This window comes from Armigeres subalbatus, chromosome 2 (genome assembly GCF_024139115.2).
Source record: "Armigeres subalbatus isolate Guangzhou_Male chromosome 2, GZ_Asu_2, whole genome shotgun sequence".
In the NCBI taxonomy this organism is placed as follows: Eukaryota; Metazoa; Arthropoda; class Insecta; order Diptera; family Culicidae; genus Armigeres; species Armigeres subalbatus.
In genome coordinates this window covers 207,382,299-207,396,860 of record NC_085140.1, presented here as the reverse complement: position 1 = coordinate 207,396,860, position 14,562 = coordinate 207,382,299, and the positions used below count along the sequence as shown (strand labels likewise).

Below are 14,562 nucleotides of genomic sequence, written 5' to 3'. Positions count from 1 at the left end.
CAACTCAATATTAGATGTAATCCGGACTCCGGAGGTTGCTCGTCGTCTGTCGAGGCCCGTCAAATTGCCGGTCACATGCGTTCCAGCAGAGGCGTGATTCCCAAACGTGTGTCCCTCAATTATGATGGACAATGCAATCACACAGCTGAGAATACTATTAATGAAGGCATTACATCCCTATCCGAACGAAATCATTTTTTATCGATCATCTTTTTCCGCTATGGTCATCAAGAGAGGCTTTGCTTCTTACATGACGTGGAAATATTTCTCCATTTGATGGTTTAGCTGTCCATCTTTCATTCATCCTGGCGCACGCATCAAATCGTTTGTGAGTTTCATGGAAGATTTATTTTGTATTATGCATTAGTGGGGTTATCAAAATATCATTAGCTTCCGAGCAAATCTGGCCGTGGAACGAAACTGTTCAATCTATCGAAAGTGAAGATTTTGAATGATAAATTGAACAGTAGGGAGAGTATCTGTTTAGATATCCGACCCCGAACATTATATTCAGCTGCATTCCATCAATGTTGCATTAGTTTTTTACTCATCATTTTTAGTAACCTGCAATTAAAAGTATCCTCCCATCATGGATTTACTGCGCTTTGGGAGAAAGGAAAAATCCCCTTTGTCCTAGAGCTTTTATATGGGGTTACAAGAAATTACTGGAAAATCTTAATATTTCTTATTGACAATAAAAAGCTGCTTTGGGAATTTTTCTGGCAATTCTTGAGTTGTTTTTTAATTAATTACCTTTGTTTTGTTCGTTCATTTGTTCTTCAAACATCTTCTGCTAGTAATGTTAATGAGGGCGTAGATGTGGAAAAGTCCTTTGAGCAAGTCACAGATGACGTACTCAAGAGGAAATTAAAACCACATATATTTTCTAATGGGATCGTACACATATAACGTAAGCACTTATGGGGGAAGGGGGAGTAACTGATGGAGGGTAGAAGTTTAATTTTCCCAGGATATAAGAGGCATCAAACAGAACTAACACCAGTTTGCCAGCAAAAAGTGCTCTGCTGGACTCTCGTCGATTTCGTAATGAATCCATAGCCAGGAGACTGCAACGAGTTTTGTATGAGGGTATCTTTGCGATGTCATTTCACGGGAGTAATCTTAACCTTCCGGGACTCGCATACTCCTGGATCACCCAGTGAACCCTTGTGAACGACAACCGAGCTTTTTTCGAAGGTGTTGTACTTTTAACAACGGTGCGAGTCCCGGAAGGTTAAAACACATCTTGTAAACTTTGCTTGAATGGATTCATTACGCCTTATACAGATATCAGCATATGGGTACCAAGCACTTTCAAGCGTGGAACGAATAGTAAAGCGATCATAAGCAAAAAGGATTTGTAAATTCACGAGTTGATCGCATAATTATTCCCAGATTCCTGTTCGTAATAATGCTCGAGTAGTGGTCACGGAAAGACAGATTTGACGACTGTAATTCGGTCAATTTGTGTTCCGCACAATTAGTAATCTCATACTATATGAGATCTATTTCGGTTGAAAGATATAACTAAACAATTTTGAGCGCTTATGATCATGCAATTTCGACGTTCAGTCAGATACTATCTTTTACATATGGTGGTGGGTAGGGTACAAAGTGCCACCGCCCACTATTCCACTATCTATGGTATACCGTCAGAACCAGGAGCCGGTGAATATTCCAATTCGTTGAGAGCAGTCAGAGATTCTTGGAAAAGCTGCTTTTTTTTCTTTTTGAATCCTTAAACGACCAAAATTGCTTTGGGTTCCGTTTGAGAATTGCTTCAGTTCGCGTGGAGTAGAAGTTAAACAGTAGTCAGTTGTATATTCGGTTCATGTTGCTTGCTAAATTGAAAATACGCTTCGATTCCAGAGTTTTTAGCTTTGTTTAGTTTCGTAATGCTTTGGATTAGAGGTGTGCGCCGGTCCAAAAAATCGTCAGCGGCAGCGTTTATCCCAATTTTGGTCGGCAGCGTATTCGACGTCATTCCAAAAGCCATTTTAGCCGTCGGTGGTGGCGGCGTGGCATTTTTTATTGCGTTCATTTCTTCAATATTTTGTTTTCCTAATTTCCCGGACCATTTTCTAGAAATTATTTTTCTTCTTCATCGGCATTACATCATCCACTGGGACATTGCCGGCTCGAAGCTTAGTGTTCATTAAGCACTTCCACAGTTATTAACTGCGAGGTTTCAAAGCCAAGTTACCATTTCTGCATTCGTATCCAGCTTTTTATCCTGTCCAGCTATAATTTTTGAATCACCCCTTTTGACATTAGCGTTGTCCACTATAAATTTGCCTAGCATAGATCAAAGTATGCTGTGTACTATGATGAAAAATGTTTGTTTACAATGAAACTTCAAAAGTTTCCATTATCGCTCAAAAGATCCAACATTCAATTATCAAACTGTTCCTCTCAATTCATTTTTTTTCTATACCTTAAATTTTCTAATCATTTTAGGTTTGGTGGAAATGGTCCTTCAAGAAAGCTTCAATCCTACGCCTAATGTGGGACGGAATATGTGAGACACAACCGTACGACGGAATTCAAATTTTATTCGTCCACATTCGAAGCATATGAAAAGAGCACGATGCTTCAGACATTCTGTATATCCCTCACAACGTTTTATATTTCAATGAATTCAGGGGCTCGAGAAATTTGTTTGGGAATATGATTTTTGATGAAGTAGGACAAAGTATTCGTAAAATTGGTGTGGTCTACTCGATATTTTCGTGGTGTCAATCGAAAAGCCAAAGACTCTCCCTTATATCAGATTCAGACTTTTCGAAATTATCAGCAGAGCATTACGGTGGAGTGCAATATTCACGAGTAGTTTACAGTCAATGATACATATATTTGAGGGACTGTTTGTATGGCTAATATAGGCCTATAATATATGACTATCTTCATTGACGCACTGATTGATCCAGCAGATGCACTGACGAAGATTCGTGGAGAGTTGGAGTAATATAAAACCTCCTTGCAGATTAAATTAAGGAACCGTAGAGCACAAAAGACTTGGGTTCCTGCCGCACCAAAGTAAATCATTGCGAACATCAAATTCGTACAATTTTCCTATCTCGTATCGCCAGACTCGCTAGAATGGAAAAAATATATAATAGTTGTAGACCCAAATTACGTTACCGTGATTTGTAAACATTCACCCATTAGTGAAAATTTATGACAGATAACAAAACAATCCAAAATCAAAGTCTACTGCGATGCTCCTACAAACTTCTGTACACAGCATCTGTCATGATTGAATCACCCCCTATTCAGTTTATGGCTAGCGTAAAAAGCTGGATATCATGAGGCTAACACGATGATGCTCATGAGTGTCCAGACAATTTCCAATTCGAAAATTGCCTAGACCGGCACCGGGAATCGAACCCAGCCACCCTCAGCATGGTCTTGCTTTGTAGCCGCGCATCTTACCGCACGGCTAAGGAGGCCCCTTAGACATTACTGCAAAAATATTTTGAATTTCGCCAAAAAAAAACCGTTGAACTTGCCCAAAAAGTTCCCTTAGTTTTTCCAAATTATTAATTTTGGAATTATTTTTAAATTTTCTACGGGAACTACTTCAAAATTGTCAACTGAGATTCTTTATAGGGTGATTAAGGTTGCTTGTCAGTGTTTGAAAACAATGAGCTTTTTTAGTGTTGTCAAGTTACGTTTACATCTTTTTTTTTATTTTTAAGGAAAGTTATGAAATACTCAATTAATCCTGGTGATTTTCATAAGTTTGCTTTAGATTCAACCGATATAATCGCTATTCAATCAAAATGTTGAAAAAAGGTATTACATACATATTTCAGACCATATGAAAAACTGTTATTATTTACACACTAAGAATTATAACGTAGTGGCAGCACATCGAGTATACTGGGTCTATGAACCTCTAAATATGATTTATGCCAAAAATTAAAGAAGTTATGTTGAAAAATATTAGGAATCAGCATCGTGCGTGCAGCTCCTTTCTTGTTTGAAAAAGTTCAAGAGTGTGTGTTTACTAAAAGTAATTAAAGTTCTCTTCAGTCCGAAATTTACAAATTGTTATGTACATTTTTTGATTAAAATCAAAGTTTGATCATTTTATATCGTGCGTTTCGATTTTATGTACATTTACTCAACTAACAACCAACCCTACTCACCCTGTAGAAATTCCATGGAAATATTTTCGAAATGTTGAAATTTGTTTGAAAAGAAAAAAAGGAAATTGCTTGGAATTTCCGTGGAAAAATCTTCGGAATTTCGGAATGCAACATTCTTCACAATTTTCACTAGGATTGCACTAAAACTCTACAGAATTCCTGCGAGTAATTTTAATTAATTTTTTACGGAAATTTCCGCACCGAAGTTCTTTTTTATGAATTTCAAGGATTTTTATAGGAATTTATTTCGTTTTTTAAGAGCAATTCTTAATATTGTTTAAATGAAATTCTTTGGCAAATTCCATCAAAAATAATTCAACAGGAGGAAGGGTCGTTTGACCGAAAAATCCAACAACATCAATCCACACAACTTGTCTTGGTACATGATTTGATACTACCGTTTTAATTCAAATTCCAAACGAGCATTCGTTTCAAATTTGCCTAATTCTTTCTATAGGATTTTGAAACCGTTTGCAATCATCATTTAATTCTCTGTATAGAGAATCAGCAAAAGCTTTAGCTTCGGAACGCTAAACCGCCAGTGTTCGGAATATGAATCATTATAGTGGCTTGAAAAACACTTTTTCTAATTTTGGGCCGCCCTCTTATTTCGTTCTATTTGATGCCCTGATGCGCTGGATAAAATTTCAGCTAAATCGGACAACACATTTGGGCGGTGCTAAACTTATTGGAATTGTATATGGTTTATATGGAAGTATGTAGAAACATCAAACAAACAGTAATTCGATGCTAGATGGCACCATTTACGCTGGAGAGCTATGATAATCATTCAGATTTTCTAGATCATTGACTCATGTTCAGGATTTTGATCAAAATAGTATTCTAGTTTTCTTTGACCTGATAAGAAATCATCACCTCTTCGGCTACACAATTACCGCCTTCACTCGACCGCTCAGATGCGCTGTGCTTTAATCGTCGAGGATTATATTATTATTTGCTCTTTAATTCTTTCGTCATTGCACTCACCACCGCCAACGGTCCCCCATTTAATCCCGAAAAAGTGCTGAAAAGTTAAAGACTACAAAGCCCTGTCCGCTAGGTAAATACCATGGCGACAACTCAAGCGAGATCTCTGCCCGGGGACACAGCATTTGTTTTAAGAGATGGCGCAATATCCTTGCCCGGCTGGCACAGCACCACCAACCGCCTCCATCAGAGCGAACTTCTTTTCGCGGAGCACGCTCTTAGGTAGGTAGGTATACAATTTTTCGTGGTTGCGCATGGATGGGTTCTATGGGAAGATTTTTCCCAGATGTTCCGTCGCTGCAAGAAGGGGATTCAATCTCGTAGCGGGAAATCTGTGCGGCAAAAGAAAGATGATTTAATGAATTTGGTGATGAATTTTTCTAATTTAAAATATGCTAATTTTTGTGGCTGTGTTTGAGATTTGTCGAGAGGATTTTTTCCTTTCTTTGTGCAAAGTCCACTTTTTGTAAGTCGACAGTTTTGGTGTTTGATGGCGCCAATTTTTTTAGGGCCAAATAGAACTGGGTGCTAATTACAATTTATTGAAGGATGTGCAAGTTGCACAATTTCATGAAAAATGTGAAATGCTAATACAATTCAATGTAAATAAATAAGTTAGTTAGCAATATTCAGTTTGAAGAATATTGCACTGACGGGTCTACAAACATTTTCATCAATTTACTGAGAAGTACTGCACTTCTGTCTTCGATATGACTGATCGATCATGTTTTATAGCTTATTACATCACATCATTTATGAAATCCACTCGAGTCCTAAAAAGAGTGTTTCAACAGATAAATTTGGAAATGTGACAATATTGTCCAGTAAGATGATTTCATAGCTTTAATTATAACTATGAAATCATTGTTATTGTACTTGTCATTGTTGCATATGGTTTGTTATGTTTGGATTTATTTATTTTTTTTAAAGTTGTACATGTAAAACGTGATTCGGAACTTCATTGGCTATTATCTTAATATGCGAGGATCGAATGTGGAAATGATATTGAAGTACCGGCAGTTAAGTGGATATTTAATTTGAAGACTTAGTTATAAATATTCACAACCCATTTATTTTCTATAAAATGTATCGACAATTAAATAAATTAACACAAAAACGGGTAGCACTTTATACTTCTTACTAGCAATTATTTAAAAAATGATTATTAGAGATAGAGATTATTAGATATTATTGAATATGTACCACCTAAACAGATCCTCAGAACATTGATTTGCTCGAACATCAATCAGCAACTTGATTTAGCGTTGATTTTTATACAATAGCTTCTTGAGCGCACTAGAACTGAAACGAAACAAGATAAATGAGCCCCTTTCATTGTTCAACCACAAGAATTACGACCTTTTTCCAGGCTAGGGTCGCCCAGCAAAGATAAAAGTTTCCATCGACGGAAACCGCAGTTTGGAATCTGTTGCAGAAAGGGGACGCGTATCCCGATGGTGCAAACGGGATAGTGCTGGTCATTTGCTGTCATCACGAACCGGGCCAGTTGAAACACATACTGCGGATGACTCTGGGTGCAGTAAATTGATTTTATTGAAATTGAATTGGATCGTTTCCTTCAGTAGCCAAGTGTTTGAGGAAGTTAAAAGCTACTATCATTGTTCTCGATCGTTTTACACATGTTTCGATTTTCGTTCGTTATCGTTGGGCTGCATCCTGTCCGCTTGCAAACTGTGAGCGAATTGACCAAGGGATGGCATCCTGGAATTAAACGAGAGAGGGGAAACCAACTTAATGGAGAACTATTAATTTTCTATGTTTTACATTTGTGTCGATGGTTGTGGACGGAAGGACGTGTAAAGCCACAAACGAACTATTAAAATTATTGTCCGTGTCATTGGGTGATAATTTGGAGAAGAGCTCTCAAATTAGGGTAAGTGAAGGATAATGGAAAAGCTTTTACTTTTGATTGGGATGTTGGAGAGCATGGAGGGAAACCAAACATTGTTGCCGGTCTGGATGCTTCCTGTGTGCGTACAGAATGGTACAATGTTGTGATTGCAACACTTGTCTAATTTGATAATTGATTAAATGTACGATGCCATCTATCACCATGAGGTTGATTCTGCTGATAGCGTGCACTAATTGTTGATGGCTTGGGTTTGGGTTTTCCATTTATGTTAGGCGTACAATGTACATACTGCCCTTCTACGCATAAGTGTCCCATGTTACCCTTGATGAAAAATCTCAAACTCGAGTCAATTTGTCCCACTGAAAAAATGAAGTTGTTGTCTGATGATAATAGAGGCTGAAAACCGTTTAAATCAGTAGGGATTCGTTTTATGTCCTGGAAAAGTGTTGCCTACGCTCATAACATCCCAAACATATTTTGTTAAATTTGAAGATCGAATCGATTCTTAAATTGGTGGGACAAATTGACTCGAGTTTGATTTTTTTCATTAAAGGTAACATGGGACAATTATGCGTAGAACGGCAGCATAGTCGTGTTAGATTGCTAGAGGAATTTATGAGGGAATTCATAAAGTGATCTTCAAAGGAATTTCTTAGAAATTCCTTCTGAAATCTCCCGAAATCGAAAAAAATCGAAAAGAAAAATCTTTCACAAATTATTTCCGGAACTCCTCCAGGAATTTAATGATGCACGCTGATCTTTAATTATTAAAACTAGTTCATATTTCATCTATGAAAAATCGAAGAATTTTCATGTAAATTCGATGAGTTTCAAGTAAAAAATCTGTAAAATTTTCCGATTAATATCCCTCAAACTACGCTTTTTTTAGTTGTGCCAATATTGCACGAAACCGTCGAAATGGTCGTGATCGTCATAAGACAGCGATCAAAGCGTCTTTTTCTTTGATCAATTTCGCATGAAAAGCCGTCATTAGGACGAAAATGGAAATTATGTGCAATGGAGGATAAAATGTAAATACAAATTAATCAGAACTTGAATTGAATACACCCAGTTTTTTTACACGGTTTGGTTTTAGTCGTTTAAGACCTTCAGCGTCAATGAAAGAATAAGTGAACCCCACGAAAAAAGTCACAAAAAATCAAAGAAAATTTAGGTGGTATTTAAAATGCTGTGAAATCTCGGGTTAATCGAGACATTAATAATTTCCAAAAGCGTAAAAAAACTGGGTGTATACGAGAATGGGGCTTCCGTAGCTGAGTGGTAAGAGGACCAGCTTACGGTTGTTGGGAGCGATTACCAAAAATATATAAATTTTTTGTTGACGGTTTATGTGGCTGTTCGGTCACATTGAGAGTTGACGTAAAGTCAATGTCAACCTCCCTCCACGAACAGCCTAGATAGCCGTGTGGTATCGGCAGCCGGTTGTCTGGCTAAGAATAACGCTACGGATTGCCTGTTCCAGTGGTAAAAGTTCACCATACAGGTGACCCCTAATTCTTGGTGTGATGCGGCTGTATGCTTACTGTGCCTATGAATGAATGGTTAGGGGGGGTCTAATAAAAACCCAACCGCTAACGGAGCCTGTGAAGCACCAGGGCTCCCTTCACAGTATTGAGCCCTTACTGCGCTAACCGGAGCTATGGCGTAGTTGACTTTTTGCTTCTCCGAAATAATTGGCTACTCTTATTTAATCTCAACTTGAGGTTAAATAAGGGTGGGATTATGAGTATGTTTTTATTTTGTTTTTCATCAAATTGTCACCTACATGGACTCGCTTTATGCGTTTTTCACAGTGTACTCTGTGTTTCGTCTTTGATGTTCTTGATATGATATCGACTTGGTTTCATCGTTGCTACATAAATGTTGAAGTTGTGGAGTGTATTATCTTAATTCGCAATGGCTACAGTTAAGATAGCGCAAATCAATCTTCAGCATAAAAGAACGGCAACGACTAATCTTTGAAGACTTATGCAAAATGGCAAATCCCAAGTGGCTTTGGTGCAGGAATCCTATTCTCGCAAGGGTAGCTTCTACCTAGGTAACCTAGTGAACCCGGTTTTTGCTGCTTTCAGTAATGGAATGGCAAACAATCGATCAATGCCGCGTGCATGTGTATTTGTTAACAACATTATCGTTGCTAAACTTATCTCTGAACTAACAACCATGTGCTGTCCGGCTTATTGGAATACTTAAGTAGTACCGAACTTGGTTTACTTAATGCTTGGGTGCGTTCTTAGATATTGAGGGTGCTTTTGACAACGTGTCTTTCGATGCCATATTGGAAGCCGCACGTGGTCATGGGCTCCTTAATATAATAACCAAATGGATTCACCAAATGCTTAAAAACCGACATCTCTACTCGACATTACGTCAAGCAGCGATTAGGAAATTAAGTGTCTGCGGATGCCCCCAAGGGGGAGTTTTATCTCTACTTTTGTGGAACCTCGTTTCAGATACGCTATTGAGATTACTCAATAATGGCGGTTTTCCTACCTATGGATTTGTCGACGACTATCTAGTATTGATGGTCGGTTTGTGTATTACTACTTTATTCGACCTGATGCAAAACGCTCTGCAGACAGTCGAAAGTTGGTGTCGCCTTTCGGTTAATCCGAATAAAACAGCTATTGTACTTTTCACGGAAAAACGTAACCGTAATGGTATTCGCACATTACATATTTTTGACTCTGAAATCAATGTTACGGAACAGGTAAAGTATGTGGGACTAATTCTTGATTCCCAGCTCTTCTGAACACCTAACATTGTGTTCAGAGTCCAGAAGGCGTGTATGGCTTTCGGCCAATTTCGACGACCTTTTGGTAAAACTTGGGATCTTAAGCCCAAATATATCAAATGGATTTACACAACAGTTGTACGACCAATTTTGGGTTATGGATGTCTTGTGTGGTGGCAAAAGGGTGAATTGAGGACAATTCAGTCTAAATTAGGCCATCTTCAAAGGATGTGTCTAATGGCAATGACTGATGCGTTCTCTTCGACTCCCTCGGCTGCTCTCGAGGTTCTCTTCGACGTTGCCCCACTACACAAACATCTCAAACAAGATGCACTTTCTTGTACTTACCGATTATGGGTTCTCGTTTTCAAGGAAGAGAATCCTGTAAACCGCAGTTCTACACACACTTCGTTGTTACAACTCATGGTTGATTGGGACAGAACAGTCCTCGCTCCAAGTGATCTCACACTCGCCAGTAGTTTTCCTTATAGGACATTTTCAACACAATTCTCCTCGTGGGATGAGTGGACATCTGGCTATTTGGAGAGAAGTATGTCGGACAGCGGGGGGGGGTCTCCAGTAGCCTTGCGAGCAAAGGCGTAGGATTGCCAATCCGGAGATGGCGAGTTCGATTCTTGGTCCGGTCTAGGATGTTTTCGGGTTGGAAACATTCTCGACACCCTGGGCATAGTGTATCCATTGTACTTGCCACACAAGATACATACTCATGCAATGGCGGACATAGAAAAGCTTTCAATTAATAACTGAGGAAATGCTAATAGAATACTAAGTTGAAAAGCAGGCCAAGTTCCAGTTGGAATGTAGAGCCATTGAAGAAGAAGAAGAAGTATGTCGGCAGCATTGTTTGTTACACTGACGGCTCCCTCTGCGAAGGTAGAGCGGGTGCAGGTGTCTACTCGCGTGAGCTAAGATTGGAACAGCCCCACTCACTGGGAAGACACTGCAGTGTCTTTCAAGCGGAAATATTTGCCTTTATGTGTGGAGTGCAGTCCGCACTGCAGAAACACATAATGGGCAAAGTAATATACTTCTGCTCAGATAGCCAAGCAGCTATCAAAGCTCTCGCTTCGGCCCACTCAAGGTCGAAGTTAGTAATCGCATGTCGAACTCAAATTGAGGAACTGAATTCAGCTAATTCCATAGCTGGAAACGAATTGGCTGATGATTTAGCTCCCACTGGAGCATCACAAGACTTAATTGCTCCTGAGTCAGCTATTCCAATATCTAAGTGTTGGGTGAAGCGTTTGATTAGCTCTTGGGCTTCCACTCAGCACAAACGGTGTTGGAGTAGTTTGGATTCATGGTGACAAACAAAATTGTATATATCCGAGAGCCATCTGCGGTAGTAGCAAACTATTTAGCTAATCTGTCTAAACAGAATTGCAGTGTCTTAGTTAAGGCCTTGACAGGTCACTGCCGACTCAACTATCACATGGCAAATATTCAATGTGTTGAATCATTTGTCTCTGATGGTTGTGAATCCGATTATGGAACTTCTTATCATCTGATATGTAACTGCCCAGTTTATATTTATGCGCAACTGCGTTTCCACTTTCCAAGTGAAATAACACTTTCCAAGTGAAATTGACCACAGAAAACTGGAGCTTCAAAGTACTCTGTTGTTCATAACCCGTTATGGTTAGGAGCTATGAGCTTTTGTACGTATTGTATACGTTGTATGCCCTATTCAAGAGTCGCTATCCCAAACTTCCCATTTTTCTCCCATCCATATTCCTTTCCTTTTTGTTCACTTCCTTTTCCGTCAGGTGCGTGATGAGAAAGGCTGTGAAAGCGATGCCACAAATCTCCTAAGTTGAGGTGAACGTGCCCCTGGAACCGACGTTCTGATACCTGATGAGTAGTAAGAGGACCGGCTTACGGTTGTTGGGACCGATTACCAAAATATATCTGCTGGGTGATTTTTTTATTGACGGTTTATCAAACTACGGAGATTCTCCGTAGGAATTCACTTTAAATATAGATACTGATTACATTGGCAACACTGTAGATCTGTTCAGGATTGTAAGTATAATAGTATAATTCTTAAGAGATGATTGGTCAGTAGAAAAATAGTGGGACATAATTCCTCTAAAAATAAACAACTAGTAAATCACTAGTAGATCATTTTTCTCTCTGTCATGGGTACAGAACTTTATTAAATTTCATTTCTTAAATTCAACTATTAAAACTGCATTGACCTTCACACTGGTCTATGCTGTTTTAATAGTTGAATTTAAGAAATGAAATTTAATAAAGTTCTAAAGTTCTCATTAGGTAAAATTGTAATACATGGTTTCCCAAACTGTGGGTCCCGACCCCCAGGGGGGTCGCGAGCGAATTGTTGGTGGGTCGCGCAGAACAAATATTAATTGCAGCTCGAAGCCGAACCTTTTGATCATTTTTTTCAGGAACATTATTTCAAGTTCAAACCACATTTTATTTTAAATTTCCATCACCACGCTATTTTATTTAAACATTTATGCCTAAAAGCTGTCCCCTTAATGAAGTAAAATAGAAACGCTAACATTTTGACAAACAATACCATGTTCGTAATTTTTTGCATTTGTAAGGTAACGTGAATATTTTTTATGTGGAAGAACCCGAAACAGATGACATTCTGATTCAATTAATGCTTAATACTATTTGGTAAAATGCATTTTTTCATTGGTGGGTCGCGGGACATATAGAATTTTTCTGGTGGGTCGCATACCCAAAGGTTTGGGAAGCTCTGTTGTAATAAAATGGGGAAACAGCTTTTCGTTGCCTACATTATGGATAACTAGTTTATTTGTGGACGCAGTAGCGCCCGTGGCAAGTGTTTTTTTAACGGTTCATTAATTCCCTTGAAAAAAATCAAAATTTTCAACGTCTGTTGCCTTTTTTCATCAATTGCTGTGTCTGGTTGTCTAAGGTTGTCACTGGTTTTGTTTTCTGCAACTGATAGTCAAAAAGAATTGACGTGTCAAATATTTTTTTTTTTGAGAATTTCCCCACGTGCTGCGTCTGGTTGGCTAGTCACCGGACAGACAAACAGGGCTATTATATATAGTATCTTAATCTTCTCAATAACATAATTTTTTATAGTATAAGCTATTTTCCCCACTTTTTATGTAACATATTTAGTAATATTTTGTTACAATTTTTATTATTTTAACTACCAATAGTACATGTTTGATGACAACCACTGTTATAAAAAACTGCTGTAACAGAATAACAAGTTCTTATATGAATCTATTACTCTGTACTGGTCGGGATATAACAGTATCTTAGAAGCATCCTTTGCTTTGGTTCTCTTAAATATCTAATCCTTTTTGATCCTTCCTTCGGAAGTGTCTATAATTTCACTTTGTATGCGTTACGCAGGTGTGTTACGTATTAATCTATCAAGAAATCTCGTTAATTATTAAATAAAATGTATGGTATTTGAAACAAGTTCACTTTGACATTGAAAATATAATTATAACAAATGATATGATATGGAAGTATGCCTATTTTTCTGATTTGTTTCAAAGAAACAAATGATTTTTATTGAGGAACATATAGAAGCATGTACAAAAAAATCTTCTCAGAAAAGCAAAAACGTAAAAATTGAAAGGGATTTCAAAAATTTTTTCAGTAGAAGCTAGATAGCAAATGTGAGCATGTTTTGAGACACTAATAGATCACTTGTATGCATGTATGTGTGCGTATGTGTGCAAATTCTGAAATTTACTACCATAAAAATCTCGCTCATTTTTAAGGTATTGAATAAGTTTAGTTTTACTAAATTAGGCATCCATAAGGTGAAATATATGTTATTATTGAACGCTATTGAGTTTTGCTCAGATCAATGACTGATTTAGTTAGTTCTGGATTAATTAATATCGAGGTCTCTGGAAATTACGAGTACAATATATGCAACCAGCGTTACGATAGTTGCTAACCATCTTATAATAGTTATTCAATCCGACGAGCGCCTTATAGATAGGCAGCATGAAGTACAGTACGTTATCATTCGTAAAGTTGTCACTCAACCCAAGACATCCGCCTTTGGGTAGGCAATTATTTTGTCACTTTCACGGTAAATCGCCGTGGGAAGCTGAGTAGTTTTATCTCGTTTTAAATACTGGAGTCTGGAAAGAAAATCCTTATAACTAAGGAAGGGTCAAAAACTCACTGTAGGTGGATTAATCTGGGTTTTTTAGCATCAAGCTGCAAAACTGTAAAATTATGAATAATAATGGTTTTGGCCTCGTAACGCTTGAGCATAGTATGTAAAAAAAACGAACAAATAATGAAAACATGAATAGTTTTCCTTTTAGTTCAATTTATTTTCTTACGTTTATTTTGCAATTTAAATGCGCCCTATCTAAATGTGGTATGTACGTCTTCGTTGTTTGGTTTCAATAAATGATGGAGCAAAAAACATGATGTTCATGTAGAAAAAGCGTGGGGGTGAATATAGGATGGACTCAATGTTTATGTTGCGAAGGAAGAAGGAAGAAGGAAGAAGGAAGAAGGAAGAAGGAAGAAGGAAATAAGAAGAAGGAAGAAGGAAAACAAGAGATGGAAGAAGGAAGAAGGAAGAAGGAAAAAGGAAGGAGGAAGAATGAAGAAGGACGAAGAAAGACGGAAGAAGGAGGAAGGAAGAAGGCAGAATGAAGAAGGGAGAAGGAAGAAGAAAAAAGAAAGAAGAGCAATACTCTGTGAAATCGAAGGTCGATCTATTTTTGTATTTTTTGATTTCCCTGAAATTTTGCATATACATTCTTTATGGTCAAAAAACATAACTTGCA

The 14,562-nt window shown here is 37.9% G+C and overlaps 1 long non-coding RNA gene across 1 annotated transcript in view; it reads right to left on the bottom strand.

Moving 5' to 3' along the window:
* Positions 1-6,668: 6,668 nt before the first annotated feature.
* LOC134211554 (uncharacterized) overlaps positions 6,669-14,562 on the bottom strand; it is a 69,745-nt gene continuing 61,851 nt past the window's right edge. Inside the window, exon 2 of the long non-coding RNA XR_009979039.1 lies at positions 6,669-6,860. This is a non-coding gene — a long non-coding RNA (uncharacterized LOC134211554). The remainder of the gene's footprint in view (positions 6,861-14,562) is intronic.